The sequence below is a fragment of the Primulina tabacum genome, unplaced genomic scaffold (assembly GCF_025594145.1).
Source record: "Primulina tabacum isolate GXHZ01 unplaced genomic scaffold, ASM2559414v2 Contig791, whole genome shotgun sequence".
NCBI classification, from domain to species: Eukaryota; Viridiplantae; Streptophyta; class Magnoliopsida; order Lamiales; family Gesneriaceae; genus Primulina; species Primulina tabacum.
In genome coordinates this window covers 1-13,774 of record NW_027459913.1, presented here as the reverse complement: position 1 = coordinate 13,774, position 13,774 = coordinate 1, and the positions used below count along the sequence as shown (strand labels likewise).

Below are 13,774 nucleotides of genomic sequence, written 5' to 3'. Positions count from 1 at the left end.
AATTTTGTAGTTAATTCTTCAAGTAGTTTACCAACTTGTCTCACCATTCTTGATGAAGAGGAAGATGATCTCGAAGAATGTGTCTGAAATATTTCATACTCGCTGATTTTATATTGATCTGTTTAAGTTATGTTATGACTTGTTTTTGGGGATGTCAAGATTTTTTTTGGAGAGCTAGTAACTCTTTTTTAATGTAATTCTTTATTTCGTGAAAATAATTTGTTTGTTATTATTAAGTGTGATCGAAAACATGAATTAATTTTCTATTTTGTTATTTTTAGAAGTTTGTCTGTTTCATAATTCAGTCATGTGAGAAGAAATATTACTGTTTTTATTTTAAAAAATTTCAGATCTACCCGGTCTCGTTTCGTATTCGAGGTGGGACGGGTCCGAAGAATATTTAACCGGAATGAGGTGGGTAATTGGTCAAAATTTTCTTCATAGTACGGATCTTAGATTTTGCCGTAATCGCTCCATTAACATCTCTAGTTAGAACCCTGGCGCCTTGAAAATTAATAAATAATATATTTATCGAAAATTGTGTTTGAATATTTAACATAATTGATTAGATTATCAATTTTTAAATCAATAAGATTTATTTTTTAATAAACTAAATATAAAATTAGATTCTGAATATTTTTTTTGTTGGATTGGTTTCTAGATGCGAACGTAGCTCTTGTTGTAAATCCCACGTACGTTCTTCAAATTTTCTAATCCGGTCCACGACTGGAATATTTGTTCCTCTTCTAACTTGCACTAGAAAGTGTAGAAGATTTTTGCGTGGAGATAGAACACGATATTGTTTAAAACCCTTTTGAGAGCACAAGAAAATTTGGAAGAGCCGAAAGGTTTTCTTAAGCCAAACTTTCGGATGCCTTATCTCCCAATAAGAACCAAAATTCTTACACCTTTTTTTTTAAAGCTTCGGTGGTCTTCTTCCAAGTCAAAATCAAAGTAACACATATATTATTACTTTAATTAACTAATTGTCATTTCCTTAATTAATCATATTAATTAAGTTAATGAATTCAATTGCTATTTCTTGTTTCCACCGAAATTGCATGCATTATAAAAAAAATATTATTATATTTTCTAATCCTTTCTTTACTTAATTAATCTAATTAATTAAGTTAACAAAAGATTCTAAAATGCATGCCAACTATAGCCAATCTCGATTTCTTTTAATGTATATATTTATGAGAACATCATGCATTAATTTATTTTGCTTTGTGTGCAAGTTTCTAAAATTATGGTATCATGAATATTTTCATATTACATAAATCAATACCATATTTAATAAAAACTTAATGGGCTATATTTTAACTCAATTAAAATATAATTTAATTATTAAAGCCCATTTGAACTTTAATAAATTAGCATGATGAACTTATACTCTTATAAGTTAATGATTCATGCTCCCATTACATTAGCCTCATCATAATCCCGATCGGTGATCAAACATCATCGATATGACAATTTTAACTTATTTGTTATTATGATGCACACTTTAATTTTGAGACCACCAATGTCTATATAATGCAGGTGTACTCTTTTGACTGTCTTAACTGTCATGCTCTCAAAATTTCTATAAGCCTTTATAAACTTTATTTACAAGCTTATCCATTGATCATATCAAACTTATTTCTTAAAATTCAACTCATTGAATTTATTATCTCAACGTTTTTTCTATAAATTCAACTCCTTGAATTTATTATCTCAACGGAAACTAGTAAACCAGTGTTTGTGTGACCCTCAATGGTTCAGGGATACAGCTAGTCATGGGTTCACAACTCTTTGTGATTCAGAATAATATTTATTCTTATTCGGGCTTACTCTAGTTAGCCCCATTCTTTTCATCAACACCTTGATTAAGAATGTCAGAACTCATTTCTGATTGCACCCATCGGATCATGGTAAGAGCGTCTAGTAGCATCCCCCCATGATCCCCTAGGTATCACTGATAGTGCCTGCAAGAACCAGTCGATTATGATTAACGTACAGTACGGTCCCTTCATCTCATATATCCCGATCGAATCTGCAATCATTGGTTCATCGAGGTTGTATAATAATTCGATAACTATGTGATAACTTTAATAGTGGCATCGCGTGTACTATTGGAGAACTCTTTCTCCAACGTACATCTCATACTCTGGCCAGAGATTCCATGCACTATTATTACATCATATCACATAGGATATCCACACCCGCAGTTGAGCGGTGAATCCCCGACTACAATGCACTGGCTCCTATATGTGTCGCAATTGTACCCAATCTCGCCACCCGATGACTCTTCTGGAGCCGGTAAACGAGTCAAAGCACAGCCCTAGCATATAGAGCCTCAGTGTTGTCCCGGGTCGTAAGGACTAATGGTGTACAATCATAACCACGGACTTATCCTCTCGATGAATGATAACCACTTGGAAAGTCCGAGGGATGGTTGTTCGGTATAATCATCATATGACTACCCATCTGCATGTTTGGACATCTCTATGCCCTTACCAAGAAACGCAGTACACAACATCACAGATGCTAGTCTCAAGCTCAAGCGACCTTTATCCATGTTTTAGGCGGCTGAATCGACTAGGAACGAATTTAGAATATGTCGTGTTTACAAATGAGTTTCAACATCGAATTACGATTCATTTGTATTAAAGCATAATCAAGTACTTTATCTATGCTGTTTGTATGGGTATACAGATAAAGTATAACAAGACCATAAAAATTTAAATTATATTAAAAATAAAGATTGTTTATTTCACTTGAGTCAATAAATTCCCTAGCCAACCGTTGGCTTGCAGGGCATCTACTCTGACATATTCTTATCGATTCGGCTGCTGAAGTTAAAATAAAATGTTCTTACTTCTGTTCTTAAGTTGTTTAGATTTTGTCAAGGCTTTTAGATGGCGGAGAACTGGATTCTGTAAATTATGGTTCGGATTGCACTCACGGGATTGTTGATAAGCTTGTTTACGTGAGTGAACACTGTCAAGCTTGAAATGCAAATCCTCTTATTCAACGTTGAATTGATTGTTGTGCACTCACAGTTGTTGATGTCAGAATGATCCCGTATGTGTTACTGCGCGAAGAGATGGAAAGACACTGGTGACTGGCTTATGGGTTGACCACAGTCTTGATGTGGGAATGCCTGTTGATCCTACTTCCGTATGCTTTCCCATGCTCCTAATGATTTCTTTTTGTCCTAATGGGAAAGGAATTTACTGTGGCAAGTTAAACAAGTATATCTAGCTCTCTTTAGTATGGACTTGCAGGGTTTTAACTATGTGCGCTGGTTGTTTCTGTGTGTGTAAATAAAATTCCATTTTTTATGCGTGTCAATCTCTACGCACTTTAAGATTTCAATTGTTTTTCTCGCCTTGAAGCGCACCTCGTGAGTCGGCTTTGGTTCTATGAAATGTTATGAAGCTTTCTAGGACATCGAGGCCTTGTTTCTATGAATTGATATTTGGGTCTCTAATACAGTAAGTTCCCAAGGTCTGGTCCTCAGGTTTACTTCTATATCTTGCTTTTTCCTTTCTTTTGGAGCGTTGACTGTGAACATTAGCTCTTGATGACAAATCACTAAAGGTACCGCTTTGATGCAAAAATATGGCAAACATCTGTTCTACTCCCCGTGCTTGGTTGTATTTTTCAATATTTGCTGCTTTCTTTGTCATTTCTGAAATTGCATGTAATGATATGTTTTTTTTTATAGAACTTTCAGCTTTTTTTTGGCATAATTCAAGGTTTCTTGCTGGTCATATATAGGCCTGTTAAAGATTTTAATGGGATTCCGGGTGCCCGACGTTGGATTGTTTGCTTGACTGGATGCGAACGACAAGACCGAGATGATATGAAGGTTCTGCCTATTACTTTTTCTGTACTGGAATAAATAGAACTAAACGTAACAAGCTGTATTCTCTATCTGTGCAACTTTAAGAACATGGTTTCTTGTAGGATGGAAGTAGCTGAATGTATCAACAATTCCACGTTATCTCACCATAACTTCTTTTCTTTAAACAGACCATGGTTGGCTTAATGGGTGCAAATTTTTCAAAGCCACTGGTGGCAAACAAGGTCACTCATTTGATATGCTACAAATTTGAGGGTAGGTATTTTCTCTCCTGTTTATCCAGTATACAGAATCTATGGTATGCAATACATTTTCATAGCCTTTAATAGCCTTGAGTAGTTTTGTTATATATTTTTCTCGTTATCATCTTATATATCCTATGGCTTTGTTTACTGTAGATAGTGAGTTCTTTGTTGTTAGCATGAATTCAGTTTTTTTTTTTAGTTTCATTCATGTGATTTTCCGAGTCTTCGTACAAATGGAAGTGATGCTTATCATAATGTATATTTCACACAATGTTTGAACAGGAGAGAAGTATGAGCTGGCAAAGAAAATAAAGAAGATAAAGCTTGTCAACCATCGGTGGTTGGAACACTGGCATGCGGAATGCTTAGATTTGGTCTTCTTGGCATTGAGTAATTGATATGGTTCGCACATGCCATAAAAGCATTTTCTTCACTGTATTTGAACCTTCTTTTATTTTTTATTATTATGTGTAAACTTTTTACGGTTCGCAGGCTTGGGAAATTCATCCAGAAGCGGATTACTGTAAGAGGTGAGTTTTACATGGTTTATGTCGTTTATAATTATCTAATCTAGTTCATGCATCTTTTTTATTTTTAAACTGTACCCTGTCTCTTACTTTTGGTTAGGGCTTTCAAATTTAAAAGGCCTTAGATTTTCAATGAACAAGCTAATGAGAGCATATTAACCATGCTACAGTGGATTTGAACTTGAAATGGAGGCTGAAGCCAAGGGTTCCGAAGAAGAGACAGAAGACATGACTTCAATAGTAGATGCAGGAAGGAAAAATGCTGCCAGTCTTCAACAGACACTGTTTCAAATAAATTTTTTTATCAATCACCGACAAAGCCGTAAATTCTATGAAACGATTATCTAACTGAACCTATATGTTGGGTAAATGTTAGCAATATTAGTAAGGTCCTGATCAACTTTGATTCTGCATCAGTTTTGAACGAAGCTCATCATAGGCATCTTGATCTCTTAAGATCTTGTACTGCCAAAAGTCCTGGAAAGGTGCCCTTTGAAATGGCATCAATCAGAAGTGAGGAAGAAACCGTGTCTCATAAGGTTGAAAATGTATTTGCTTCAGCCTCTAATGGTGCTAATAAGTCTCCTGATGCTGATGTGTCCAAATCTAGTGGCAAGAATCATGTAAAATTACTTCAGGAAAGTCCAGCCTCCCACTAATATCAGAAAGAACGGAAACTAGTGGAAGAAGCACATCTGTCTCAAATGTTGATAAACTTTGCGTTGGTGGTGGTTTTAACTTATCCTTGGAGACGCGCGGATGGAACTGCTTTTAGTGGGCTTAAACACCTATAAAGGGAACAACATCACACCTTGTGAATGAGCGAACTGTAACATCATCTGATAAGGGTCGTTTGAATGGCATAAGGAAGGCCTGAGTGAAGATGGTGCAATCAACTTAGACTCCTAGGACATGGTTCTTCAGAGGGAGAAAACTGGTCATGGCGCATTTTATGGAATGCTTATTGTCATATATGGGGAATGCATTGCTCCTCCATTGGTGTGTTTTTGTACTTTGTTTATGTTCATTTTGTTTGGCGATTTTTTTTTCCACAAAGTATCTTTATCTTAGTAGTTTTCTTCGCCCATCAGGATACTCTAAACGAGTCGGGAAGGCTGGAGATGGCACCATATTGGCAACTTCGCCTCTTTACTTACATTTTCTCCAATCGAGGAACGATTTTGCTATGGTTAGTCCAGGCATTCCCATGTCGATATGTGGGTTCGAGAGTTTCTAAGACACGAGGAACCTTTCGTCTTAGCTGATATTTGGTAGAATACGTGTGCAATCCTGGGAACGGCATGTGCAATACAATTACCAAGAAATCGCTCGAAAATCTTGTTAGATGAGGTTGTTGTATAAGAAAAAGTGGCACATATCAATTAATATCAGAAGAAGAATGAACGTGTAGGAAATGACGATGGTCATAGCCTACAATTTTGAAAAAATTGTACATGCACCGCTTCAACTTTAGAAAATTGAGACGCGCATGCGCCTTTTCTTTTGACAATAAGTCTCCCGAAATCACTTATTGATGGTATGAGAGGTCTATAAAATATCGGTGATTGAGTTCTCTAAGCACACATCTCATAAGAACAAAATACACAATATACAGAGAGTGTTGGAGTGTTTAGAAGGTTTCAATCGAAGAAAATCTTAAAAATTATTCGACGATCGGAGGTAACGCTTCGATCCGCTTCTGCATATTGTTTATCATGTTTATAAATATGTTAGAAACATGTATAAGTATGTTAGAAACATGAATTTTGAGAAAAATTATAATACGTTGAAGATCCAATAACACCAAAGGAAAACGGCATTGATGTAGCATGCCAAGTATGTGCATAGGGGGGGGGGGATAAAGGAGAGGAAATGTTGGTTTGTGCTGACTTGTTTGAGCGCGGCATTGTACCCACTTATTAATCATTTCTCACCGACTCGCTGCGCATACATTTCTCACCGACTCGCTGCGCATACATACCTCATCTTCTCTGTCCTGTCACAAAAAACAAAAAACAAAAAGCATTGGTTCGTACGTTGTTTTAGACTTTCATACTCTAATATTCAAGCATCCAATCCAAGACGATCTTGGGTACGTGGAGGCGAGTAACATCTTTAGAAAATGAGGGAAAAATTAATATTTTTTTTTATCTGTGAATAAAATATATTACACAGTCAATATAATATTCAAATATATTTACACGATAATATAATATAAAAAAATAACTATTTAACGGAATTCATCTATTTAATTTAATAAATATAAACGGATCTGTGTCAGGATAAACATTTGAAATTTATAATTGGCTTTTCTTGATGCTTAATGTATAATAATACATTTTAAATATTTTACAATACAGATCTCTCATTATTTCTCCGTTATCTGTCCTTCCCAATATTATATTTATTAATGAGTAAATTACTATACGAATAAAAAATGTTATCATTTCTTTGCTTTTCTTTTTCTTTTTTTATTGGCAATTATTCAATGTTCACATTAATTCCCTAAATTTTTTATTTTTTATTTTTAGTAGCACGTGACTCTTGATGAACACCTTTCTATCTTCTATTGCAATCCAACTTGTCAAACAGACATTATATTTATCCTTTTTAAGATAAAATGTTTTATATACATGTTTGACCTACACAAATTTATTTAAACCAGATATTATATTTATCTCAAAAGATTTTTCATTGGGGAGACAACGGTAAGATGGGCATCTTTTGAATAGTTATTATATATTCCCCAAAACACAACATCGTTGTCGGGGAATGCCTGGACTAACAATAGCAGAGTTCAAAAAATAAAAATAAAAATAAAAATTTGAAACACATTTAAATAATTTTTAAACAACTTATAAATTGTTTTAGAAAACTAATTAAAAACTCGATCAAATATCAAGAAAATAAACCATTGTTGTAAGGTTAATTTTAGTTTTGAAAATTTATTATTATTATTTTACAACGTAATATTTTTATTTGAAAGTTAATTAAAGAAGATTCCACCGAGTTTATATATATATAATTGATACCCATGGATGGGTCCAACAAGATCAGGCTCAAACAATATTTTGGACCTCCGGCCCATTCTTGATCTAGGTAAGTGGCTCATGATGGATCTCATATACGTTCATATAAAAGTAGGTTACTTTGTATTTTTTTGTTGGTTGATTGATTATTATTATTAAACATAAAAGAACTTTATTAACAAATTACAATCATCATTATTATTATCATCATTATTATTATTATTATTCTCCATCTTGTTTTTTTATTATCTACGCTAGAATATGAGAGATTTAAACTCGAGTCATTACAAGAGACGACATTGTGCGTTGATAACACTCCTCTCCATTTCCTATCTATTCATCCTCGTAGATTCTTCTTCTACTAGAGTACCACCAGTACTAGGTCAATCCTATTTTATATTCTTAAATTATTATTTTTTGGTCGTTATATATAATTTATAAATTTTTTAGAAATATAATCACTCCACAAGAATTTTCTCTCTTTGAATTTTATTTTAAATAATGAACATTTGGGCTCTGTTCGTTTGTTTATATTTTATTATTATCCAGTTCCTCCGCGTGGGAACATCGAGTTTGCAATCAATGTAAAAACTCATGTAAGACGATTTTACGGGTCGTATTTTGTGAGACGGACCTGTTATTTAGGTCATCCATGAAAAAATATTATTTTTTATGTTAAGAGTATTATTTTTTATTGTGAATATCGGTAGGGTTGATTCGTCTCACATATAAAGATTCGTGAGACCGTCTCAGAAGAGACCTACTCTGTAATTAATAAATGACAGCAGTTGATCCAAACAAATATTAATGGCAAAACGAATTATATATGTTTATTTATGTATATAAATAAATAATGCAAGCATTTTTGGCGAATTCATATATCAGGCATGGCGTGGGATCGAAGCCAAAAGTAATAATAACAGCCTTCTGCAATGAACTGTGGGAGTAATAATAACTCAGGGAGCATTCTTTTATTTGAACTCGATTTCATTTTTATTTTTGAAATTCTAGCTTGGACCAAACCCCTTTTTTTCAGACTTTATATTGAAACAAATGTTTTTGACATCTGAAATTGCCATAAAGATTGTAGGGCTACCAAAAACACACAAAATAAATAAAGGGCAGATGGGAAATTCTACTTCCAGAAACTAAATGAACAAGATATCAAAATTTTGACCATTTTTCATAGTACTTTTGTACATTATTTGCCTCCTCCTTCGAGTCAACTGGCAAATTGCATTCGCGTCTATGGGCAAAATCAAAATAGCACGAGACCCGTTATAAAATCAATAGTTCTTTAAAATTCTATATGCAAAATTTTGAAAATAGTATTTGATTTTACGTATGGAGTTCGTGCTTCTTTTTTTTTTTTCCGCTCAAGGATCACGAATACAATTTTGCCAAAGCTAACCAACCAAGTGATAATCACCATTACTTAACAGCTCAATGCTTCGTACTTAACTGTCATCGGATGGTCTGACACTGTCTGAGACAGCAAGTTCCCGACGGCGGAGACGTCACGGCAGAAAACTCCTTGAAACACTGATGCTGGCGGGGTTGTCAAGATCATGGTAGTGCTATTCTTGCAATTTGCCGATTCTGATATGGCTGTCGGAAGTAGAATCCATCTTAGCGGCTGAGGGTTGCGGAATGATGGCGGCAGCAGTCTTCTTTCTCGGTTTTTCAGCAGATTCTTCGTCCTAAGATTGTTGCCATTACGGCTAGTGTAGCCTTTCTGAATCATTCTGTAGAGGAGAAGAGCCGATAACTTGGCCGATCTCGAACTGATTCCACATCTTTCTCATCCGCAAACTCGCACCTTTCGATGAAACTCGAAGATTTATCGGGCTTTGTGTTTGAGGTTTAGCAGCAATGATCTCTTTCTACCTCTGATCTGGAGCATCCTCTTCTCAATCCAATCAGCGCGTAGTATCGACGTGCCCGATTTCGCCGGCAGCAACCCTTTGCTTAATTGCTGGATTTTCGAAGCCAGTGAACATAATTTTCCCGGGATTCTCTATACTGGACGTTTTGTCTCTTCCAGCCAGGTCCTGGCAATTTTCGATCGCGAAGAATCGAATTGTACAGAAGTTTCAAGTGTTCGAGGTCGTGGAGACTAATCGGCCAAACATCCGATGGTTTCGAATAAAGTCGCTCTAATGTGTTAGCGCTTCATGCAGCGTGGTGTCTAGAGCTAATGCTCTGTTGCAATCTGCATGGCTTCCGCTATTCGACCGGCAGATTGAAAAGCCACGGCGCGGTGCACGTAGCATTCGGATAGGAAACCCCTGTGGAGCACCCCGACGGCCATCGACGATTTTGGAGAATGACGAATGGATTCGGAAGAAGAGACCAGCGTCCGGGCCGCTAATGCTGCCGTCTTGCGGCGTATGAGGAGTTTTATCTGGCAGAGGATTGAGAAAATGCTCTCGGACTCGGTTTTGGCGGGTTTTTGTGGATAAGTTATCAGGCTTAACCGTCGTCCGGAGAGAGGGAATTTGTTGGATGTAAATACGTTCGTCCGATAGAGAAATGCTTTCACGGCGGAAGGCGGCGGTGGCAGACGTTTTCCGGTCTGGAGAGAGCGCCATCGCGTCCTCCATTAAGCCCAGGTGGCAACATGCTTGGCCCTAATACAGAGTACCTGTTGGATAATAGCATTTTTCAACGAATCAAACAGAAAATTTTCGCCAAGAAATATGATTTTGACATTTTAAAACTTTAACCTGAGATGGTTTTGGTGAAATTTCAACAATGGCTTCCGGCGATTTCGCGTGATCTACAAGGCACTCTCTCTCTGAATCTAAAATAATCAAGCAGAAGAAAAATGGGGATCAATTTCAAGCATACCTCCATTGCCCTTCTCTCTCGACGTTTTTGCACAGCCCCGCCATCACCTTCTTCTTCAAATCGGACACAGAGAAGCACTTGAACAGAGTGTCGTTGCGATCCAGAGTGCCGCCGTCGGAGGAAAGAAGCTTCCCTTGCCCCTTCGACAGCTGGGCGGATGAGCTATCCGATGTCCCCGACGACGAGGCATCCTCGGAGACCACCAATTCAGGCTGGGAAGTATAGTCCTGAAGCATATCCGAGACCTCCTTAAACCGCCGAGATACAGCAAACACCGCGCCTTCAGCTCCAGAGACCACCTCCATGCGCGGCTCCACCGCCAGCGCCGCCTCTAGAAGACCTAACGCCGACGACACATCCGAAGCCTCTTGCGTGGCAATCAACATCTTTGCTTCCCTCACAATACCTCTCCCACCATCTGCATAACGTATCCCAAGAATCAATCAGTTCCCGCAATCCATAACCAAGAATCAACAAACCAACATCGAACAACATAAATGGGTACCTTTCTATTGGTGAGCACAACCTGTGTTTCTTCTCCCCCTCGCCGCGAGACGGAGTACATCGTAGCAATGGAAGAAACCCAAGAATCCGAATCAACCACCGAACAACTGGAACTCTGCGTCGTTCATGAGACGATTTATAAGCGAAAAAACTCACCACATTTTAATGGAAAGTTCCTGCAGAGAATTGAAATGTTAGAGAGGGGGAGTAATATAATAGTGTGGGAGCGGAAAGGCATTAAACAAGAATTGCCAGCTTTGACCTGAGATGCAAGCCATGATCCATTGCGACAACCAGATTCCTCTCTCTAGACGCCTACACTGCACACAGGGATGGTGATGGCGCAAATATATTATTCTTTTCCAGTGATCCTACTAAACAAAAATCATATATTTCATTACAGCCAGTCCATTATCTAATTAAATACAAATCTTGATTTCGTAATCAAATTTTGTGTGATATAATTTTGCTGAAAATTGCCCGCGTGGAGGGAGGTCAACACCACAATGAGGCTGGCAAGATGAAGAAATTGAGTTTATAATTTGGTCACCCAAATTTATAGTATTGCAAATCGTAATTAGTTGTTTTTATCCGAATAAGATTAGATTTTCAATGTTGTGAATGAAGAAGAGACAAGTGTTCAAGAATATGTTTTTCTCCATGACAATCCAATCACATTCGACTAGGAACTGAGCATAATGTTGTTGTAGTCACAATAAACTAGTACATCGGTTATTTCAGGTTGTCTCGTTCGATCTTATTCATAAAAAAAATATTATTTTTATATAAAAAATATTAATTTTTATTTCAAATATGGATGAAATCGATCCGTCTCATAAATAAAATAAATAATATATATGTGTGATACGATCTTGTTAAAAAATAATTTTGTTAAGATAAAGATGACATATGCAAATAAATATTTGTGAATATATTTGTGATCTATATAATTTTGGGATAGTATATTTGGAATATTATGGAGAGATGTTCAAACATGTTTTACTTTTTCAAACTACTTATTGTTGTAGATTAACCATTAGAATGAATCAAAAATTCAATATAAATCAGTGATTAACTTTCAAGACGATTTCAATAATGTTTTTTTTTAAAAAATATATAAAAGATGTATATCATTCATTCGAATAACAGCATATTTGAGTTTTTTTTAAGGAAAAAAGCAAATCTACACGTTTTAATTTAAAGGTTTTAATTAAAAGAATTGTTTTTTCTTTTTTAAAAAATCAATTGTCATGATTTATGAGCAGAAAGTTTATTACAACAGTTGTGGTGTAACATTAACAATAATTAATAAATAACAATACAATTATTACGGACGATGGTCGTGAAACTTCTACATGGATTGTCCATCTACCACTTTAATTTGGAGATTAAAATTCATAAATTCTTAAATCGAACACCTTCAATGAATTTTTTGCTCAGCCACTTTTACAAATTTATAATTATCATCTTTTTGTTTCCTTTTTTTTTGGGACAACACACACATGTCTATGTGTATATATACGTGGACAAATTGCTTTTTTATCTTCCGAATGGCGTTATTTTACAATTTTGATTATCTATGTTATTAAATTTATCATTATTCACATATCTTCTTACTTTTTGCAGTTTTAATATTGTTTTTATCATTAGTATATGATACTACACACATATAGTCAAATGAACACCACATTATGCATAAAAAAAAACTAAAATTAGAAGAAAACCTCGCAATCTTTGTTGGCCTTCTACCTTGGCTAAAGATAGTCCGGGGCCCATGATCCGGTGTGAGCTCGATTTGGATGGGCTCATCCCTGGGATATCAAGCGGAATCTCGAGTCCTAGCAAACTCGACCCAAATAAAAACCTCGCAATCTTTGTTGGCCTCACATTTCTTATGTTATTCTACAAATATGTGGACGGTTAACTATATTATTTAATTAAGACATGTTTGCTCACAACGAGAAAGGGCAAAAATTTCTTTGGGTTCATATGCCCATTTCGAAATGGAGTTTGTTGGGGATACCTAGAAAAATATTAGAATCACATTATTAAAATGCTTTTTCAGATTACAGAAGGAAACTTTGGGGGAAGGGAGGCACCGAATGCAGCAAAGTCAATAACACTTTGACAAATAAATTGGAAGGATTCAATCCCTTTGACTGCAAGCAAATCGCATGCTATTGGACACGTAAGTTTCCAGATTCTTTTGCCAACCAATTACACTAGTTTTTTTTTATATATCATTCGTATCTTGGCATGTACTACAATTTAGAATAATGAGAACTTTTCATACGATGGATTAATTTTTTATTAAGAAAAAATATTGGTTTCATGAAGTTGGTTGAGATTACTTAATTAATCAGAATTTGGTTCACTTGAAAAATTTGACTCCTTGCAATTTTTAGTTATTTTTTGGTTGACACGACGTCGATTGTTGTTGATATATGATATGTCGGTGCTTAAAAAAATGATTTAGAGGACCAAAACTTGATTTTTTGCTCTTTTCCCATTTTTTTATATAAATAAAATACGGTGTTGTAAAATCTTTCTGGTTTACCTGGTGGCGCATATAGCGTTTTCATTATATTATAGCAATAAGAAAGATAAAACTTGCAATTAGCAGATAAAGATTGATTCATGAATATGAGTGCATGCATGCATGCATAGCATTGTCATCGAGCCCATCCCAGAATCTGCCTTTTGTACAGTGCACTTTTCACTTTTCAGACATTTAAATCTATTACATGTGTTTTTTGAGCCGATAACTTC

General features: G+C 35.6%; 2 pseudogenes; one reads left to right on the top strand and one right to left on the bottom strand.

Annotated features, from left to right (window-relative positions):
- Positions 1-2,283: 2,283 nt before the first annotated feature.
- Positions 2,284-5,702, top strand: LOC142535011 (BRCT domain-containing protein At4g02110-like; annotated as a pseudogene).
- A 3,273-nt stretch (positions 5,703-8,975) lies between these two features.
- On the bottom strand, positions 8,976-13,338 carry LOC142535010 (uncharacterized; annotated as a pseudogene).
- Positions 13,339-13,774: the final 436 nt, after the last annotated feature.